At 41.7% G+C, this 23411-nt stretch overlaps 1 protein-coding gene across 2 annotated transcripts in view; it reads right to left on the bottom strand.

The window, feature by feature from the left end:
- Window positions 1-23411, bottom strand: part of SGMS1 (sphingomyelin synthase 1) — a 421387-nt gene that overhangs the window by 292033 nt on the left and 105943 nt on the right. For both annotated transcript variants that reach the window (XM_073548229.1, XM_073548228.1), the window contains exon 2: window positions 12479-12542. The gene's annotated coding sequence lies outside the window, so the exon portion shown is untranslated. The remainder of the gene's footprint in view (window positions 1-12478; window positions 12543-23411) is intronic.

Raw genomic sequence — 23411 nt, 5'->3', positions numbered from 1 at the left:
CACTGGGCCCTACATTATGCTGCAAAATTTGTTGGTAGTCTTCAGACTTCATAATGCCATGCACATGGTCAAGCAGTCCAGTGCCAGAGGCAGCAAAGCAACTCCAAAACATCAGGGAACCTCCGCCATGTTTGACTGTAGGGACCGTGTTCTTTTCTTTGAATGCCTCTTTTTTCTCTTGTAAACTCTATGTTGATTCCTTTGCCAAAAAGCTCTACTTTTGTCTCATCTGACCAGAGAACATTGTTCCAAAACGTTTTAGGCTTTTTCAGGTAAATTTTGGCAAACTCCAGCCTGGCTTTTTTATGTCTCGGGGTAACAAGTGGGGTCTTCCTGGGTTTCCTACCATACAGTCCCTTTTCATTCAGACGCCGACGGATAGTACGGGTTGACATTGTTGTACCCTCGGACTGCAGGGCAGCTTGAACTTGTTTGGATGTTAGTCGAGGTTCTTTATCCAACATCCGCACAATCTTGCATTGAAATCTCTTGTCAATTTTTCTTTTCCGTCCACATCTAGGGAGGTTAGCCACAGTGCCATGGGCTTTAAACTTCTTGATGACACTGCGCACGGTAGACACAGGAACATTCAGGTCTTTGGAGATGGACTTGTAGCCTTGAGATTGCTCATGCTTCCTCACAATTTGGTTTCTCAAGTCCTCAGACAGTTCTTTGGTCTTCTTTCTTTTCTCGATGCTCAATGTGGTACACACAAGGACACAGGACAGAGGTTGAGTCAACTTTAATCCATGTCAACTGGCTGCAAGTGTGATTTATTTATTGCCAACACCTGTTAGGTGCCACAGGTAAGTTTCAGGTGCTGTTAATTACATAAATTAGAGAAGCATCACATGATTTTTCGAACAGTGCCAATACTTTTGTCCACCCTCTTTTTTATGTTTGGTGTGGAATTATATCCAATTTGGCTTTAGGACAATTCTTTTTGTGTTTTTTCATTTAAGACAAATTAAATGAAGATAATAATACCAAAGAATATGTGTTTGCAATCGTTTTCAGGAAGAAACTGAGTATTATCTGACAGAATTGCAGGGGTGTCGATACTTTTGGCCACAACTGTATTCTTGCATTGATAACACCAATGCCATGTGGCACACTGTGATTGATTTTGGCCTTCAACTGCCGCACTGATTGATGGTCCTGATGTTTTTTTGGCAAGATATATTCTTGCCTTAAAAACACCAATGCCATGCGGCACACTGTGATTGATTTTGGTCTTCAACTGCTGCATTGATTGATGGTCCTGATGGTGCTGGTGTTTTTTTGGCAAGATATATTCTTGCATTGAAAACACCAATGCCATGTGGCACACTGTGATTGATTTTGGTCTTCAACTGCCGCATTGATTGATGATCCTCATGGTGCTGGTGTTTTTTTGGCAAGATATATTCTTGCCTTAAAAACACCCAATGCCATGTGGCACACTGTGATTGATTTTGGTCTTCAACTGCTGCATTGATTGATGGTCCTGATGGTGCTGGTGTTTTTTTGGCAAGATATATTCTTGCCTTAAAAACACCCAATGCCATGTGGCACACTGTGATTGATTTTGGTCTTCAACTGCTGCATTGATTGATGGTCCTCATGGTGCTGGTGTTTTTTTGGCAAGATATATTCTTGCCTTAAAAACACCCAATGCCATGTGGCACACTGTGATTGATTTTGGTCTTCAACTGCCGCATTGATTGATGGTCCTCATGGTGCTGGTGCTTTTTTGGCAAGATATATTCTTGCCTTAAAAACACCCAATGCCATGTGGCACACTGTGATTGATTTTGGTCTTCAACTGCTGCATTGATTGATGGTCCTCATGGTGCTGGTGCTTTTTTGGCAAGATATATTGTAGTGAAAAGTTCAATCTGTTGTGAGTGCTGATAATTAAGTTGCCTTAAGTGCATTTTATAATTTTTTTTTTTTTCCCAACAGTGAACAAAATCCGCAAACATTGGCGCTCGATGAAGGACCGCTTCAACACTGATGTTTGTGCTGAGGGACAGGTTCGGAGTGGTTCTGCGGCAAGGCGCAGAAGAAAGTACCGCTACTATCGAGAGTTGGCTTTCCTGAGACCGGTCCTTGCCAGCAGAGCGTAAGTATTTTTTTTTTTGGTTTGCTATTACTATGTGCTTTTCAATTCAACAGGTGATGCTTCTTGTAAATACATGATACTAATGTTTTCCCTTTCTTTCCACAGCACTTGGAGCAGCACCCTGCAACCTGTCCCGGGAGCGGTTCTTCATCGATCGACCTCGGACCCGTCCCAGCTATCCGACAGCCAGGAAGCATCTTGCAGGTCAGCAACACAGACAGCAGGTGACCAGGAAGCTGGTCCATCAGGTGTTCCCCTGTCCCAGGTCTCTGTCACTGGTTATGCGGGCACTACCTGCCAGCGGCAGAGGGCCTCGGACAGGCCTGTCATGCCCGAGTTCATGCTCTTGAGCGAGGCCTTTAATGACAGCCTCTCAAGGCGCTGTCCGCCAGAATGGAAAGCGTTTTTTCCCTGATGGAACGTGGTTTTAACCACATGGAACACCGCTTCCACTCTGTCGACCAGCGCCTTGACCGTCTGGAGGCCGAACTCAACAGACCGGCGCACCATTTTTTCACTAAAATTGAACAGGGCATGGCGGAACACCTTAATCCTGAGCAACAGCTGAGTGTGTTACAGGCCTGCAACACTGCTTACTTGCAGGCTATGTAGCAGAATCGGTATGTTCAGCAGTCAGTAGTATCATTTCCAACAGTTCCACCGCTGACTCGCTTTTACCACACTACCGACTTCTGCTGCATACCACTGCACGGCCACCTGCATTCCCAGCGAAGCTGGACACCACTACACCACCCCAAGTCTGAGTGCTGCTGGACACTCCTCCGCCACCACTACTACGTCAAGCGCTGCTCCTGTATGGAGCACCACCACTGCCAAAGCACCACCAGCTTGGAGCCAAACCACCACAGAACCTGCTTGGGCCACTGACACCACCAGTCAACAACAAAGGAGCACCGCCAGCACTCCTCACTCCTCAGCAACCGAGCACCGCCAGCACTCCTCAGCAACCGAGCACCGCCAGCACTCCTCAGCAACAGAGCACCGCCAGCACTCCTCAGCAACAGAGCACCACCAGCACTCATCAGCAAAAGAGCACCGCTAGCACTCCTCATCTAAGGAGCACCGGCAGCAGTCCGCATCAAAGGAGCACCACCACCACTCCTCATCAAAGGAGCACCACCACCACTCCTCATGGAAAGATAACCGCCACCAATTCTCCTCCTCGGTGTCCACAAAGAACTTTGGCTGAGATCCCAGACAGGCAGCCTCCTGCTCGGACCACCGACCCAACTTTCTCCCCTTCTAGGAGCACCGCCACTGCCACTTCCAGCAGCACCGCCACCGCCACCACAGAGCAGCAAAGTGGGGATCCGCATTCCCTTTTTTACAGGGCAACGCCACAGTCCACCGTCACCAGGCGGTCAACAAAAGCAAGGCGTTCACAGGCTGCCAGTCGGTCCGGGCAGGATATTCCTGCGCCAAAGAAAAAGAAAAAAAAAAAAAAAAACTTTGTTAGTCCATCCACCCTCTCCTCCTAATGTCTCTCAACATTCTTCCTTGTCCATTCCAGAGCTCCCTTCCCCCAGTACTTTCGTCGCCCCTTCTCCTAGAACCCCTTCCTCAACCTCCAGTCGTTCCTCGTCTCTCCACACACCCAAAGTATCCCAAACTTCCCCCAAACGTCATTCCTAATAAAATATATATTTTTTTTGTTACAAAATAAATGTGCACTTGTGCTTTCACAAACTCTGGATTGGTTACTGTGTCTAAAGCCAACTACACACACTGCGCCGTACACTTAGCGTTTTTGCCACCAGATATCTCCATTACTGACGTTTCTTGTGTCAGTCTTGGAGATATGTGTTGTCAACGCAACAAATCTACATGACTTGTCTTTTCCACAGCAATCTCTACATTCTTGTAATATTGCACGGTTCCCCAACTCCAGTCCTCATGGGCCACCAACAGGTCATGTTGTATGGAATCCTCTTTTTATTTCATTACAACATGATCTGTTGGTGGACCTTGAGGAGTGGAGTTGGGGAACCCTGGTGGATCCAGTCTGTGCAATATACAAGAATGTAGAGATTGCTGTGGAAAAGACAAATCATATAGATTGGTTTAAAAAAAACAAAACAATCTACATGACTTGTCTTTTCCACAGCAATCTCTACATACTTGTAATGTTGCACGGTTCCCCAACTCCAATCCTCATGGGCCACCAACAGATCATGTTGTATGGAATCCTCTTTTTATTTCATTACAACATGATCTGTTGGTGGACCTTGAGGAGTGGAGTTGGGGAACCTTGCTGTATCCAGTCTGTGCAATATTACACGAATGTAGAGAGTTACCTACTCAGGAGTATTAGTGAATTCATGATGCACAAAACACAGCATCATAAATTCACTGATACACCTGGCTACTTGCTAATGGTATTGGGAGTCTAAAAACAGAGAATGCACTCAGTACAAGTACCAAAACAGTTTTTTTATTAACATACCAACAACATGCAATAACATTTTTTTAGACCATTTGCTCTTGCCATTCCACCCGTCCTACATCGGAGTTGAAATAGGCCGTAAATTGGTCCCTCATTTGGCCAACTTCAACGGATGACCAGAGAGGGTGCTGTGTAAACACTTAGCTAACCTAAATGAATTCAAGTCTCCAGGTCCAGATGAATTACACCCCAGAGTACTGAAGGAGATAGCAGAAGAAATTGTTGAACCCCTCTCCATAATCTTTGAAAATTCTTGGAGAACAGAAGAAGTCCCAGAAGACTGGAGAAGAGCATATGTTGTTCCTATCTTCAAAAAGGGGAAGAAGGTGGACCCAGGCAACTATAGGCCGGCGAGTCTGACTTCTATACCAGGAAAGATCTTTGAACAAATTATTAAACAACATGTATGTCAATACCTGGATAAGAATGAAGTGATTAAACAGTCAGCATGGGTTTGTAACTAATAAGTCATGTCAGACTAACTTAATTTCCTTCCATGACGGAATCACTGATTGGGTGGATCAAGGAAATGCTGTAGATATAGTATATCTTGACTTCAGCAAAGCATTTGACAAAGTATCTCATACAATCCTTATTGAAAAAATGACTAAGTATGGAATGGACAAGGCAACTGTTAGGTGGATTCATAACTGGCTTAGTAATCGGACCCAGAGAGTGGTCGTAAATGGCTGCACATCCAGTTGGAAGAATGTCTCAAGTGGGGTACCACAGGGCTCTGTCCCGGGCCCTGTATTGTTCAACATCTTTATCAACGATTTAGATGAAGGAATTGAGGGTAAACTGATTAAATTTGCTGATGACACAAAGCTAGGAGGGATAGCTAATACTAGAGAAGAGAGAGAGAGGATTCAAAAAGATATAAATAAACTGGAGAAGTGGGCAGCAACTAACAGAATGGTTTTTAACAGGGAAAAATGCAAAGTAATACATCTGGGCAATAAAAATGAAAAAAGCATATACAGAATGGGAGGAATAGGCCTAAGCAACAGCACAGTGTGATGCAGCAGCAAAAAAGGCAAATGCAATTCTAGGATGTATTAACAGAAGCATACAGTCTAGATCACGTGAAGTCATTATTTCCCTCTACTCCTCTTTGGTCAGACCTCATCTGGAATATTGTGTCCAGTTTTGGGCACCACATTTTAAAAAAGACATCAACAAACTGGAGCAAGTTCAGAAAAGAGCAACCAGAATGGTGACCGGTCTGCAAACCCAGTCTTATGAGGAAAGGTTGCAGGATTTGGGATTGTTTAGTTTGCAAAAGAGAAGACTGAGAGGAGACTTAATAGCTGTCTACAAATATCTAAAGGGCTGTCACATTATAGAAGGATCAAATTTATTCTCATTTGCACAAGGAAAGACTAGAAGCAATGGGATGAAACTGTTTTGACAGTTAGAGTGATCAATGAGTGGAACAAGCTGCCACGAGAAGTGGTGAGTTCTCCTTCAATGGAAGTCTTCAAACAGAGGCTGGACAGACATCTGACTGGGATGATTTAGCGAATCCTGCTTTGAGCAGGGGGTTGGACCAGATGGCCCAGGAGGTCCCTTCCAACTCTACGATTCTATGATTCTAAATTCTGGCAAAGGATTAGGAGCAACATCATCAAGATCAAAGTTCAGGTGCTCTCGAGAAATTACAAAATTATGTAGAACAACACAGGCCTTGACCACCTCATCCAATGTTTCCAGTTTCAGATTAATAGCTATGCCAAGAATGCGCCAGCTAGATACAAGGATACCAAATGCACACTCTACTGTTCTGGCCCTGGTCAGCCTGTAATTAAAAATTATTTTTTGTAGGTCCAAGTTCCAGCTGGAGTAGGGCTTGAGCAGGTTTTGGCACATCTGGAATGCTTCATCACCAACCATTACAAATGGCTGTGGCGGACCTTCGGTGTTGGGAAGAGGCCGTGGCATGGGGAAATCGAAGTTGTTGCCATACAACCTCCTGCCCATGTCCGATGTCTTAAAAGCCTGGGAGTCATTCCCACGGCCAAATGCCCCAATGTCCACTGCAATAAACTTACAGTCTACATCCGCAATGGCCATCAGTACAGTAGAAAAGTACTTTTTATAGTTGAAGAACTCAGAGCCAGTTCTTTTGGGCTTGATAATCTGGATGTGTTTCCCATCCACCGCTCCTAAACAGTTTGGGAAATTGCATACAGTCCAGAATCTTTTGGCGATTTCCAACCACTTTGCTGCAGTGGGCATGGGCATGAATTCGGGACAAAGAACGGTCCAGAGAGCCCGGCAGGTGTCCGCTACAATTCCAGACAACGTGGAGATTCCAATCCGGTACTGGAAGTGCAGTGACGAGAGGGTCTCTCCAGTATCCAGGAATCTGTAACACAAAGAAAACAATAATTAATATTTGTGTATACGCAATTTTTTTACACACGTTTAATTAAAAACCCCCCCAAAAAAATTCTGCAGCCTTTGGTTCAATACATGCCATGAAAAAATTACCGCAGCTTTTATTAGTTAACGACATGGCAGAACTGTAATTCTACCAGATTTGGAAGAGTACATGTCACAACCAAGAAAAATCAGCAGCCATTGGTTTATGAAAACTACGTACCTTAATGTGACCAGGAGCCGTTCCTCAGGAGTAATCGCACGCCGGAGCTGCGTGTCCTGTCTCCGGATGACTTCTTTTACCCGACAAAGCAAACAGTGAAAGGTTTCTTGGGTCATCCGGGTATAATCCGTAAATTTCTCCGGGTTTGCCTGGTGCTCGCTGTAGAGGGTGAGGTACGCTCCACGGCTCTCCCGGAGTTCAATAATGGGATGTATCCACATACGCCGCTGCTGCCGTCTTCGCTGCCTCTCTCCCTCTGTTCATGGCATGCAATGGCATAAGCCTGAGCCGTCCTCATGTCCAGATCCAAGTCAAAGTAAAAACTCTTCCAGCGCAGATCCATGTTTCTCAAGTCAAATGCAAGCAAATGTGAAGAATTCAGGTGTAAACAGGGGCTATATAAAGAATTTCCATAAGACACGCCCACTGCTGTCCCATTGGTGGAGTGTGTTGCAAGAATTTTCCAAGGATTTTTTCTCTAGTTTATTGCGCATAAAAAATGCAAACCCATGAAAAACGCTGCGATTTTTGGTCGTTATGCGCACAATAATGCTACAAAAAATAGCTGACAAGTGTACAAACTTCATTATTTCTCTGCAAAATGGTCAGTAATCCCTTCCTAAATTCATTTAAATACAGGAGAATAAGGAGTATCAGATTATCATAGTGTAAAAATATATAAATGTTATTAGGGTGTTAGTTTAAAATTGTAATGAAGTAAAGTGGCAAGCTGCATAGACAAACCCAGAAAGCAGGGTCACACACAGTCACCATGAACATACATAATAGGTAAGGCAATAATACAGGGCAGTATTAGTAAGCACATCCTGGTCAGACCTGTCCCAGTGTGTAACGAATGCATAGTAACAAGTGAATAAAACAATTAATAGGTATAAACAAAGCTTACCAAGGGATGGGTGACCCTGAGCCGGATGGCAAGACCCCAACGCGCGTTTCGTGTGTTTGTGACACCGCTCTCTCCAGGGGATGATCTTCCTAAATTCTACAGTGCCCCAAATGAAATAAGCAGTGCAAACTCACCTACAGGATCGTCGCCTCTTCAGCAAGGTCAGTGGTTATATGCCGAAACTGTAGTGACATGCCTAACCGAATCACAACAGCTAGGAGAACACAGCACACACATTCGCTGGAACTACACCAGTCGGAATGAATCATAGAATCGTAGATTTGGAAGGGACCTCCTGGGCCATCTGGTCCAACCCCCTGCTCAAAGCAGGATTCGCTAAATCATCCCAGTCAGATGTCTGTCCAGCCTCTGTTTGAAGACTTCCATTGAAGGAGAACTCACCACTTCTCGTGGCAGCTTGTTCCACTCATTGATCACTCTAACTGTCAAAACAGTTTCATCCCATTGCTTCTAGTCTTTCCTCGTGCAAATGAGAATAAAGTTGATCCTTCTACAATGTGACAGCCCTTTAGATATTTGTAGACAGCTATTAAGTCTCCTCTCAGTCTTCTCTTTTGCAAACTAAACATTCCCAAATCCTGCAACCTTTCCTCATAAGACAGGGTTTGCAGACCGGTCACCATTCTGGTCGCTCTTTTCTGAACTTGCTCCAGTTTGTTGATGTCTTTTTTAAAATGTGGTGCCCAAAACTGGACACAGTATTCCAGATGAGGTCTGACCAAAGAGGAGTAGAGGGAAATAATGACTTCACGTGATCTAGACTGTATGCTTCTGTTAATACATCCTAGAATTGCATTTGCCTTTTAATATATGTTATGCTTAAACCATTTGGGGAACGGAAGGGGCCGTCCAGCAGAGAATAACGTCAAGGAAATCTTTCAGCAGATTTTTTCTATTAAATCTGAGTGCAATAGAAGACCCTGATTTCAACGATGTGTCACTTAGCGGCCTGCTTGTTGTAATTTCAATAAAATCACTGCTTAATTAGCAGGAAATGATCACTTAAGGACTAGTTGTCTTGTGCCATGTAGTCCTCCTACTCTGTGTAATCCCACCACTACCACTGATTGGCAGCTTCCTGCCTATGCACAGTGTAATCAAATGATTACATGCAAATTATCAAGCATATCCTACAGCGGATGTGCCACCGCCTGCCTGATGAATGTGAATTTTTTTTTCCCACACAATATTCTATGTAGTAAGTAAAATAGGGGGCAGGTCATAAACCATAAGCATGTGTAAGCAGAGCACCACATGTAGACCCCCCACAGACCGCGCCGAAGCACGAGCATATCATTAACTCAAAACTAAACATAAAGATTAACACTAGAAGTCCCAGAAATTTCGAGCTCCCCCTGAAGTCCCGAAAGAGGGTCAAATGAGTCTGAACTGCCGACTGATGGCTCCAATTAGCATCCTTTCATTTGTAAATGTGGCCATTGTCTAAGGAATCTGCAGGGGGGGGGGAGTAGAGCTGAATTCATCCTCAAAACACTGTGTGAAACACAGGTCAAGAGACTTTGCATTTTGAGGGAACTGACAATTTGTATAAACCACACATTTTGTTTTGAAGCACACATGAAGTGTTTTCGGAGAGATGTGACCTTTTGCTGCTGATCCGTGATGTTGTGCTGGTCATTTTGCCAAATGTACATATAGTTTGCAAAACATACAACCTCTTTCAATTTTTCAAGTTTTTCTAAAAGAATTTAGTTGTTTTTCTTTTAAAAAAAGATGTGAAAGAAGTGGGTTAAAAATGACAGACAAAAAACAAAACAAATTAATTGTGTTGATCCACCTCAACAAAGGTCTTGTAAAAGAGCAAAAAAATGTAAGCTGCTCCTGAGTGTGTCTGCCCACCCCCCTGCTGCATTGTTGTGCGGGGGATATGCATAAGGTTGCTAACACCTTAGCAAATTTGCATGCAGCCTTTTGTGCTGTGAGGGATAAATAGGTGACAGATTCACCTATTATGTTCACAAGAAACAAAATGCAGAGAAGGCTCACCACTCAACTGGCATTGGAACTGATCCTGAGCAACACCAACCCTTGTGACTCAGATGGAGAAGACATAGTCCTTCAACTGGATTTGGACTCTGAGCTGTCTTCAGGTTAGAGTTTTCAAATTACCTATTTTTATTTCCTATCTTATTTATTTAGAACCAAAACAAAATGTTAATTTGACGTTATTTATCTTGCAGATGAGGAGACTCCTCCTCTGCCAAAAAAAGAGAGCTCATGAGCTTGCAAAAGAGTTAGGTGGCTCTCATGTGAGTGAAAAGAAGGCACGCAAGGAGAAACTCCTTCGGCAACAACCTTCCACACCCTGCCCTGGCAAAAGGGCGAAGTGTCAGGTCAACCATCGACGCACGAACAATTGTGCCACTGAGAGATGTGTTGACTGCTACAAATACACGTGTGGCAAATGTACCAGGGACATACCCAGGTAGTGCCAGGTATGTTCCGACAGTGCAGACAGACTGCTCGGTGAGTGCTGAAATGCTAGTCACACAAGAAGGACATGCCACTCACACACACACATGCAGCCCCCACTGCAGCCTATTGTAAATTTGTGTGGAATTGTTTTAGTCCTTGTATTTTTTTATTATTTTTATATCAAAAATAAAAAGCATGGAGACAAATAACAGTTGTTCTTTTGTATATTTTTCACACTGACATTTCTGTCCTCTTGACTTAGACACAATGCTTCTGGTCATTACTCACAGCTGTACCTTTCTCTAAAATTTCTAATTCTCTGTTTAAAATATATAAAAAATGATTCATTGATTCAGTGCTTTTTTGCTCAAATAAAACTAAATACAATATGTATAGTCTTTATATTATCAAATACAATAAACTGAATAGAACTAACTAGAAACTAAAAGGCTAAACTCAATGGAAAACAACAACCTCCTGTGGTGCGACAGTAGTGGCCTTAATTACATAAAAAAAACGGGGATTATAGGATGTTAGATAAAATCCTTCAGGTCATTCCACCTGTCTCTGGGTTCCAAAGGTAGAAATGTTAAATGACCCCTCTCTGGGACTTCTAGTGTTAAACAACAACCACAAGACGGATTTCATCAACCAACGTATCCTTGTAATCAGAATAACGGCGCCGACCTGACACTGTGTGTAGGTTACTGTGCACAATCCTGCTGACAGGTTCCGTTTTTAAAAAAAAAAAAAAAATATTAAAAAAAATATTATACCAATAAATAGGTATATTTATCTGTGGATCAAATGGATGCCGTCAATGTTGTGTCTGTGTGCCGTGTGTGAATTCAATCTAAAGCTTAGCTCTGCCTCTGCACCCAACCTGACGGCCTCTTCTCGCTCCTGTCACAGAAAACAGACTGCCATCAAAGGCACCCATATTCTACTGAGGCACACACAGACACAAAGACATTTGAAAAAGTCATCATTACCCCCTTCCATTTCTAAATGAATAACTGCAACTAATAAAATAGAGGAGTCTTCATGATTATTGATGAGCAAACGTGATCAGATAAGGTGTTATCTGAGCATGCTCTTGTGTTAAGAGTATCTTCGGAGTGCTTGAATAACATATTCGAATCTTCGTGACTGCATATCTCGCGACTGTTCGACCGCCGCAATACACGCAGGGATTGCCTAACAAACAGCCACGAGACATGCAGGCGTGGGGATGCAAAGATATTATTCGAGCACGAAGAAAACACTCTGTTAACACATGAGCATGCTCAGACAACACCTTATCCGCTCACGTTCCCTAATCCCTATTAGTGATAATACAGCTTTTAAAATGAATCTGTCAGCAGGTTTTTGCTTCCCCAACTGAGAGTAGCATGATGTAGGAGCAGAGGCCCAGATTCCAGCAATGTATCACTTACTGGGCTGTTTGCTGCAGTTTTAAATTAAAAAATCCCTGTCTTTTTCTGGTGTATATCTATCAGTTCTCTGAAGGTTTAACTTTATATAACACCACTCACACCCCTAATTGTACGCTTTCTAAAAAAATTAAGGTGTACATAAAAAGTTGCTAATCAGTGGTGGAGCCAGGGTTAAACAGAGCAGAAGGACTTCATGGCACAAGGCAAGTAGTCCTGAGTGATAATCTCCTGCTGATAAAATAGCAATTTTTATTTTAACTGTAACAAGCAGACCAATAAGTGAGTCAGGAGTCAGGGTCTCTGCCCCTACATTGTGGTGTTCTCAGATGGGATAGCAAAAACCTGCTGACAGATTGTCTTTCAAGTTAGGAGCAGCAGCACTGCAGAATCAGAGGGTTGAATAGTTAAGTAATGGTTGTTATATTATTTTAACACATTTAGTAAACTTAAAAGACTGAAAAATATAAGGCACAAGAACTCGTCAGAAAACAAACCAATTACTTACGGATTGCTGATTGCAGTATGATTCTCTTCGGAGTGCTGCGGACTTGGTGCTTCTCAATATGGAACTATAAAATAAATATATAAAAAAAAAACAAAAAGTTTGTTAACTTTGACGCAAAATTACACATCGATCTCAGCAGATTGTTAAATCATTTACAGAACGTGTTTCCTATTAGCCGGGTAACCATAAAAAGAAAGACGTGCTGTTGCCAAAACAAATATTGGAAACGTGTATTGTTTTGAAGTAATGGAATAACACCCAACCCTGCAAAGTTAAATGTTAACATTTCCATTACAGTCATTTAGTAGATTACAGGAGGGTGAAGTCGGCAGTAATTCTGCATTTCCCCTTACACATGGAAAACATGAAGACGACTATATAGGGGTCTGGACACCCATGGGGGAAGTGTTAATCATTAAAATCTGGAAGAAAATTAAACAGTGTTCTAGCAGCAACAGCCAAAATCTCGTAAAGTCAAGCAATCAATAACTCATGCTACGATGATTACTGTAAATATAAACTGATAAACGATTTCTTAAAGGAAATGTGTTAGTAGGTTTTTGCTATGTAACTCGACAGCAGTGTGCGGTAGGGACAGAGACCCTGATTCCAGTAATGTAATAAGGGACTCTGTTCCCACATTATGGTACTCTCAGATTTCATGGCAAAAACCTGCTGTCAGATCTCTGTTAACATAGAGAAGACAATAATCATAGCTTCCAAAAAAAAAAAAAAAAGGCAACCAACCACTTTCATCATTTCGTCGAGTTGATATTGCTGTTCAATGTTAAAAAGGATTTTCCAGGAATAATAAAAAATTAAAGAAAAATGTCATTATAAATTAATTCTTAAATCCCTTTGACAAGTTAATCATACATACCGTATTTGCGTTAGTAAGGTAAACCACCCTAGTAGATCAAAATGTCAGTCTTCCTTCTGTATTAATAGAAACCTGTCCTAGAATGTGAGGTGCCTGTGAGTATGTACAATAGGAAGCTGAGATAAGAAGAGGCTGCTCACACTGCTGTCCACCCTATCTGATCTAATACTGGAGATACCTGGAAAGATGAGATAAGAAGGGACTGTTCACACTGCTGTCCACCCTGTCAATGTGATCTAATACGGAGATACCTGGAGAGATGAGATAAGAAGAGACTGCTCACACTGCTGTCCACCCTGTCTATCTGATCTAATACTGGAGATATCTGGAGTGCTGAGGTAAAGACCCCGTTACACATAACGATGTCCCAGCGATCCCACCAATGATCCGACATGATGGGATCGCTGGGACATCGTTAGGCTGATCGCTGGTGAGCTGTTAAGGAAACCAGGATGGATGAACACAGAACTTAAGCACATGCTAAAAAGGAAGAAAAAAATGTTTATAAAATGGAAAGAGGGAGACATATCTAAAGAAGAATATAATGCTGTCTGCAGAACCTGCAGGGCACAAATCAGATTATCTAAAGCTGAAAATGAATTGAGGCTTGCAAGAGATGTCAAAAGCAATAATAAAGGATTTTGGGGATATGTCAAAAGTAAAAGAAAAGTCAAAGATGCTATAGGATTTTTACAGGATGAAAATGATGAAATGGTAAGACAGGATGTTGAGAAGGCCGAACTTTTAAATTCCTATTTTGCATCTGTTTTCTCTCAGAAAGGAAATGTAACATCAACTGTTCTTCACTGTCCTATTAAGGGAATAGAAGAATCCAGGATATCTATAAACAGAAAGATAGTGAGGAAACACTTAGCTAACCTAAATTAATTCAAGTCTCCAGGTCCAGATGAATTACACCCCAGAGTACTGAAGGAGATAGCAGAAGAAATTTTTGAACCCCTCTCCATAATCTTTGAAAATTCTTGGAGAACAGAAGTCCCAGAAGACTGGAGAAGAGCAAATGTTGTTCCTATCTTCAAAAAGGGGAAGAAGGTGGACCCAGGCAACTATAGGCCCGTGAGTCTGACTTCTATACCAGGAAAGATCTTTGAACAAATTATTAAACAACATGTATGTCAGTACCTGGATAAGAATGAAGTGATTAAACAGTCAGCATGGGTTTGTAACTAATAAGTCATGTCAGACTAACTTAATTTCCTTCTATGGCGGAATCACTGATTGGGTGGATCAAGGAAATGCTGTAGATATAGTATATCTTGACTTCAGCAAAGCATTTGACAAAGTATCTCATACAATCCTTATTGAAAAAATGACTAAGTATGGAATGGACAAGGCAACTGTTAGGTGGATTCATAACTGGCTTAATGATCGGACCCAAAGAGTGGTTGTAAATGGCTGCACATCCAGTTGGAAGAATGTCTCAAGTGGGGTACCACAGGGCTCTGTCCTGGGCTCTGTATTGTTCAACATCTTTATCAATGATTTAGATGAAGGAATTGAGGGTAAACTGATTAAATTTGCTGATGACACAAAGCTAGGAGGGATAGCTAATACTAGAGAAGAGAGAGAGAGGATTCAAAAAGATATAAATAAACTGGAGAAGTGGGCAGCAACTAACAGAATGGTTTTTAACAGGGAAAAATGCAAAGTACTACATCTGGGCAATAAAAATGAAAAAAGCATATACAGAATGGGAGGAATAGGGCTAAGCAACAGCACATGTGAAAAAGACTTGGGTATACTAATAGATCACAGACTGAATATGAGTCAACAGTGTGATGCAGCAGCAAAAAAGGCAAATGCAATTCTAGGATGTATTAACAGAAGCATACAGTCTAGATCAAGTCATTATTTCCCTCTACTCCTCTTTGGTCAGACCTCATCTGGAATATTGTGTCCAGTTTTGGGCACCACATTTTAAAAAAGACATCAACAAACTGGAGCAAGTTCAGAAAAGAGCGACCAGAATGGTGACCGGTCTGCAAACCCTGTCTTATGAGGAAAGGTTACAGGATTTGGGAATGTTTAGTTTGCAAAAGAGAAGACTGAGAGGAGACTTAATAGCGGTCAACAAATATCTAAAGGGCTGTCACATTGTAGAAGGATCAACTTTATTCTCATTTGCACAAGGAAAGACTAGAAGCAATGGGATGAAACTGAATGGGAGGAGACAGATTAGATATTAGAAAAAACTTTTTGACAGTTAGTGATCAATGAGTGGAACAAGCTGGCACGAGAAGTAGTGAGTTCTCCTTCAATGGAAGTCTTCAAACAGAGGCTGGACAGACATCTGACTGGGATGATTTAGCGAATCCTGCTTTGAGCAGGGGGTTAGACCAGATGGCCCAGGAGGTCCCTTCCAACTCTATGATTCTATGTTTCTAAGACAGCCCCTCCAGTGATCAGGACCAGCGACGCTGGACATTGGTTTCTAATGTAAACATCGGGTATCTAGGAGCCGCGGCTCCTGGATACCCGATGTTTACATTAGAAACCAGCGCCGCTGGTCGCTCGCTGCCACACGCAGCGATGCGTACTGGCCAGCAGGAGACCAGCAATCGAAAAATGGCCCAGGACAATCGAGCACGATCAGCGATACCCGGCAGGTGGGCCGGTTGCTGATCCCCGTCACACACAGCGATCTCGCTGGCGAGATCGCTGTGGCGTCACAAAATCTGTGTGTGACGGGGCCTTAAGAAGACACTGCTCATACTACTGTCCACCCTGTCAATCTGATCTAATACTGAAGATATCTGGAGTGCTGAGGTAAGAAGAGGCTGCTCATACTACTGTCCACCCTGTCTACCTGATCTAACACTGAAGATATCTGGAATGCTGTGGTTAGAAGAGGCTGCTCATACTACTGTCCACCCTGTCTACCTGATCTAACACTGAAGATATCTGGAATGCTGTGGTTAGAAGAGGCTGCTCATACTACTGTTCCTCCTGTCTGTCTGATCTAATACTAATTTAAAACACGTATTTAACGCAGCAATGGATATATATCGCAATTCGTAAAAGTATTGTAGTGAGTCAGACAGACAGTGAGTGATATATATCTGCCGTTATAAGGAAAAATTACAGACCATTTGGAAATTAGTGTAAGACCAAAGAAGAAGGGGACCGAACAAAGGTCAAGGAAGAAAGAGGACAATTAAAAGCCAGGCTAAAATGTCTTTATTAGTGAGGGTAGTAAAATGTAACACTACAGGCAAAAGACGTGCCCACACAGATAAAGTACATGATTACACAAAATGATAATATATGTAATAATATATTATATTCAATTAAATAAGAGAACGTTAAATTAAATTAAAACCCAACACACCAGGTTTATATACAAAATAGTAATAAAAATACAATGACAAAAACTATCTGAGAGCTCACAGAAAAACAGACTATAATACTCAGTTAGTATGACCAGAAATGCTGATATAAAAGTGAACGTGTATCAGGAAATTATCAGAGAAATTATGAAATGTGCAAAAAGTGGCTAAGACTGAAATATATCAGAGAAAAATCACTAGAAAACACACTAGAAAAAAATCACTCAACAAGTGCACGTGCAAAAAATATGAATAAATGCAGACCAAATTAAAAATTGTTGATGAATATAGATAAGCGAATTTGTTCGGATTTGGTTCCGAATACGATCGGAAGCGAATATTGTTTTTGCAATATTCGGCGAACACTGCCGAATGTCATTAGAGTCAATGGGAGTAGAAATTACCCAATATGTTCAGAACCAATCATAAGATAAACATTCAGCACAAATAGTGTTCGAATATGACCCGAATATGTCAAAATCCGATTCGGGGATAAAATCCGAACAAATTTGCTCATCTCTATTGATTAGTAATTGCATTGAGTGATCACAACAAATCTCAAAAAAAGTGCATGTGCTAATTACATAAGGAATAATTACAGAACTGATCAATAATGAAAATGTGAGTGATTGTAAAACAATATTCAAGGGTCACAATAAATTGGCTAACTATAAACTGAGCGAATTGTAAATAGAGCAGGTGCAACACATTCCAAAACATAATCACAATATATCTTATAGAGATTCTAATTATGTGGATAGGGGATGCAGAGCCAGTAGATGTGGGAAATGACAAGATTGAGAATAAGTACTGAGAGCTGCAACAAAATAGATTACCTGGGTGTGTAATGGTCACTGTGCGGTGCACGCCCCGACATACATTTCGGAACCTTTTTCCTTCATCAGGGTGTGTCAGACATGGAGTACCAGTGGCTTATATAGGGGGAAGCAGGCTGCCGATAGGAGAGGATGTGAGGATAGTCGACGCATGTGATTCCGGGAAGGCTGGTGATACCTGAAGTGTTAAGTTAAGAGGCTGTCCACCCTGTCTTTCTGATCTAATACTAAAGATACCTGGAGTGTTCAAGTATGAAGAGGCTGCTCACACTGCTGTCCACCATGACTGCCTGATCTAATACTGGAGATACCAGGTAAGAAGAGGCTTCTCACACTGCTGTCCACCATGACTGCCTGATCTAATACTGGAGATACCAGGTAAGAAGAGGCTGCTCACACTGCTGTCCACCATGACTGCCTGATCTAATACTGGAGATACCAGGTAAGAAGAGGCTGCTCGCACTGATGTCCACCCAATCGATCTGATCTAACACTTGAGATACTAATGGGGCGGAGGCAAGAAGAGGCTGCTCCCACTGCTGTCCACCATGTCTGCCTGATCTAATACTGGAGACACCAGGTAAGAAGAAGTAGATCATTCTGCTGTCCAAATTAAGACGTTATGTGCACATACCCCAGGTGTACTGAGTTTTCTCCGTTCACATCCAAAGCAAAAGTACAGAAACATGTAAACAATATAATCATGGGTCTCTCTCACCCACCTGAAGTCATGTTCTAGTGATCATGTTGTCTACAGCTTCTGCATAAAAGTTATAACTACAACACTCTGCATCCTATTACCCGTAAGTTGTCAGGTTATAGTAGGACTACTTTAATTTACATGGTTACAGATAAATGTTTAGGAGAAATCCACCACTTAGGTTTAATAAAAAGAAACTACTAGTAATGCAAGAAAGCTGGCGATACGGAGATGAGCCCACAAGGCATTTGGGGATTTTCCAAGGTCACTGAATACACGTAGCATGATGTGTTCTTAATATATTCAGGCTTCTTCAGGTAGTTGGCATATTGTTAACACTGGAATGAAAATGGGATGTGTATTCATGCAGAACAGGACTGATATATTGAAGTTACTGCTCTTTTATAGCTCGGCATACAAAGTACTGCACAGTAACAATTTGACTGATGCATTGGCATAGAGGGATTTCCTATAACAAAAATACACGGCATATTGAATGGATAATCAGAAATGTACTTAATGTTTAAAACAGTTTTTTCTGTGTAAAATATACTTCTTAAAAACTCTAGCCATTTTTTTCATATCGCATCTGTAATAAGACAACAAAAAAAATGTATAAATTGTGCAATTATCATACTGGCAATTGTGGACATGTAGACTCAAACATCCTCTTCTTTCAGGAAGAGTTTTCAGCAGTTTCATTATCACCAGAGACAGGATTACAATGACAGGTGATTAGATAGGATTAACCATTAGGTGCTGGAGTACAAAATGTAGGGTCTATGTGAGAGTATCACTGGTAATGAACATGTGGATCTTTAAAAGAACACCAAAAAGAATCTCCAGTGTGAAAACTGCAAAATATTACAAAAAAAAAAAAAATTCTGACAGATCATGATATGAACAAACAAATAAAAAGCTTTATTTTGCAAAAAGATTCAGAGGACTCTGGTTCAGCAGCCAAGTCGGCAGTGCATAGCAGCCAGATCTGAGCCTTACGATACTCCTCCTGCCTGACCGACACTGCCAAAGGCCACACAACTGTGAAACAAAATCGTACTTTGATTGGCCATCATGGGGGGCGACATTTCGGCCGCACTGTTTGGCTCTTTGGCTGTTTCTGCAGCAAGCATCGCGTATCCTGCAAGCGCTATTCATATTAATGGGAAAATTGCCAAAATGTCCCCATCATATCGGCCGCGTGAGAGTTTCCCTTACCTACTGTTATTATTTTTTACACCAATTTAGTCCTCTGAAGATAATTTTTAATCTGTCAGACAACCCCTTTAAGTGGTGTACTCCAGTCCTTTCACTCATACACAGTTGTATTGCTGGCTTTCTCATGACTTGATGCCGATAGGACCTGTCGTTTATGAACCACGCTCTTCGCGGCAGCCAGCGCTAGCTTAATGCCGAGTACACTGACAGATGCTGGTAACAGATGCATGTAGAGCAAATACTGCAGGATAATAGTCTGCTGGAGGCTCTATTAATAAAGAATGAGTGATGACTGACAGAAGGGGGGCTGCCGTATAGTTAGGGTAAATGCACACAGGTGCACTCGCAACAGATATTCTGTACAGATTCCCGTATGGAAAACGCAAAACTTATTATCGTAGCAGCATTGTGTATATGATTTTAAGAAGTCTCATGCACACGCCGTGGAGCTGTGGAAGCCACAGCTGGCCAATGTATGTATGCTGCAGCTGTCACCCCTTGCAATCCGTGTAACCACGACATCTCCTAACTACACTCACAGCGGCATTTGCTGCAGTCTATTCCTACAATGTGAAATGTTCTGTGTGCACATAGCCCTACACCGAAAAATGAGCGACCAGGACATCAATATGTGGATGTTGGAAAGGATGAAAAAGCCAAGAAGAAGGTCACTACCACCTGTAATGCCAAGGATCCAAAAACATATACTAAAAATCTTTTATTGCTAAAAATCTCGTAACATAACATTGCTAGAAAATGTGAAAAACGTGACAAAAAATGTGCTAAAAACACAACAACAACTGGTCATAGTATATTCAACACCAGCAAAAATCGTAATTTGTAATGCAATTAGTGTTGAATATTCTATGTTCAATCCTTGCTCAGTTGGTGATTGTACGTGCCTCACAGCATTCTTGCCGCAGCTCGTGTGGGGTGGTGTATCACCTCCTACTAAACACAGGTAAATAGGGGGATGGCGAATGGAGTGAGATTTAATAATTAGTAAAGTGATTAATCAGTCCGCCCACCTTCAATACTAGAGAAAGTTATAAAGAGGCTCTATGGATCATACTAGGAACACACCTGATGAAGGTTGGATAGGCGAAACGCGTCGTGCTTTTATTACAGTTTTAGTACATTTTTCACATTCTCTAGCAATGCTATGTTAGAGGAATTTTATCAATACAAGATTATTAGTCTACATTTATGGAACCTTGGTATTTACTGCACATTGGAACCTTTTCAAGGAATTGTCCATGGTAACCACGCCGGCAGCAAGCCACCACAGGGAATCATCTTTGGATATTCGCTCTTTTCAGAGTTGTGCCTGTTTACACAGCTCCACAAGCCTTTTTCTCACCTCATTCTGGTTTTACAATTGTTCATACTACGCTTAGATAGTAGCAATATTTCCCCTTTTTTCACAGGTTACACCTCACTACTAATCTGTGGATGTTGTAATGGCTGCGATACTGCCATTTTGTTTTTAGAAAACTTTTCTCCAGACGCTAAGTCTGTTGTAAAACAAATACTCTTCTTTACACACCCTCCCAAGGTCCAGCGCTGCCTCTCCGCGTCGTCCTTGTTCTATCTTTGTTATTTAGCTGCAGCGTTGACGTCACGTTGACAACACTGCAATCAATCACTGAGTATTAGAATACTAATTTATGTGAGCGGCTGTAGAATCTACTGAGACTATCTTACCTGGGCTAAAACTGGGTGCCTTCCCACTGATTTAAGTCTCCATTTTTCATCATATGCACTTGCACTTTGTAAATTTATCTACATGGATTCCTTCCCATATAAAATGATTCTGTAAATTTCACTACATTGAATTCCACCATGGGTAACCCAGTCTCTTTGTGAGTCAGTAACATTCCTCACAAGATATACTTACTTTAACTTACATTATAAGTCAAGATAACCTGTCTTCAAATACCTTAATGTAGTTACCTCTTATATGTTGGATTAAGGACATCCTAAAGTACTGCTTGAATTTCTTTGGAACTTGATTGGGCCACTTATCTACCATACGGACTATCCTGTGTTGCAACCTTTCCTCAATTTTTCTCTGATGCCCATGTACAGGGAAATAAGCTACAGTGCCATGGGTTGTCATTTGTAAACCTCTTGATTCTATTGCGCACCATGGACAAAGGAACCTCAACTTCTCTGGAGATGGACTTGTAACCTTGAGATAGTTGATATTTTTCATCAGTTCTCTTCTGTTTCTGTTCTCCATGCTTAGTGTGGCACACAATGGCATACAATGCAAAGATTGAGCCAACTTCTTCCCTTTTTATGTGGTTCCAGGTGTGATTTTCATATTGCCCACACCTGTTACTTGCCACAGGTAAACTTCAATGAGTATCACATGCTTGAAACAAAAGTTGTTTACACACAATTTTGGAAAGGTGTCAACAATTTTGACTGGCCAATATTGGGGGTTTTGTGTGAAATTATGTCAGGTTGGCCTTTTTTGTCTGTTTTTTTTTGTGTACTTCCAACACAGACAAAGGAAATAAACATGTAAATTTCAAAACATTTCCAATTATTTTCTAGGAGAAATACTTTACTTTCTGGAACAATTACAAGGGTCAAAACACTTATGGTCATGACAGATAAATGTATACAATGCACTGAACCTATGGAAAAAAGTTTTCTGAAAGGGGACAACCCCTCTCAATTGCAGTTCTTTTCATACCCACTTTGTAGCTGAATCCATTATGATTATAACATTAAAAATGACACCTTTAACGGATAAAACAGCAATACATGATTCTTTTGTGGTTAACGCAAAGTTCAGTAGAGTCCTCACTAAAGGTACTGTCACACTTAACGATGCACCAGCAATCCCGACCAGCGATATGACGCGGTCAGGATCGCTAATGCATCGCTAAGTGGTCGCTAGTGAGCTGCCACACAGGCAGATCTCACCAGCGACATCGCAGGGGTCGGGAGTCGCTACTTACCTGTCAGACGAGGCGATCCTGACGTCTTCCCGCCCGCGTCCACGCGTCGCTCGTCGGCGCCAGCAGGAAGTTCTCGCGCGATCAGCAATAACCAGCGGGGGAGCGGTCGGAGGTAAGTATCAGACATAGCGATATCGCTAGCAATATCGCTATAACGTCACAAAAACTAGTAACATTACAGCGATATTGCTACCGATATCGCTTAGTGTGACAGGCCCTTAAGGGACTGCAATACAATTATACTTACAATTGAAACCAACAGGGACCGAGCAGTGTCACCTTGTAAATGTGGAAAACTGTCAATTAATTGAGGTCCACCGAGATATGCAAAGCACAGGAGATTAACTGCAGACGGCAGCAAGAGCAGAACATGTGTGTACCGGCAGAGCGCCCATATGACTCTCAGACACTGTGCTCTAGGTAGAGAAAAGGAGACACCTGAGCATGAGGCTAGTACAGAAATTACAAACTAGAAGCAATTCATTCTGATTTTAGTTATCCCTTTATGTATCAGAACCTTTGATACCTTAACAATTCATTAACACCTATAAAATTCACCCCCAGTTGCCCATGAGTTGTATCTGTTTCATTATAGTAAATGGGGTGGACCTGCAATACCATATATAACACATGGGACAAGAAGAAACTTTTCTAATCTGGGAAACATCTTCAATTGCCACAACACTTTAGGAAAAGTAAATATTATAACAATTTTTGAATGTTCAAAAATAGCTAGTGACAAAGAGCCAGGATGGCTCAGTGGTTAGCAATTGCCTTTCTGCTCTCTGGGTTTCAATCTAATGGCAACTTCTACAAGGTGTTCACATATCCTATGTGTGGATATATACAGAAGGTGAAATAAGTATTGAACACGTCACCAATTTTCAAAGTAAATACATTTTTTAAAAGATGCTGTTGACATGAAGTTCTCACCAGATGTCGGTAACAACCCTTCCAATCAACACAAGCAAATAAGTCAA

This window comes from Dendrobates tinctorius, unplaced genomic scaffold, assembly GCF_039654945.1.
Source record: "Dendrobates tinctorius isolate UK_male_01 unplaced genomic scaffold, ASM3965494v1 ptg000156l, whole genome shotgun sequence".
In the NCBI taxonomy this organism is placed as follows: domain Eukaryota; kingdom Metazoa; phylum Chordata; class Amphibia; order Anura; family Dendrobatidae; genus Dendrobates; species Dendrobates tinctorius.
This window is presented reverse-complemented; position numbering and strand designations above follow the sequence as displayed.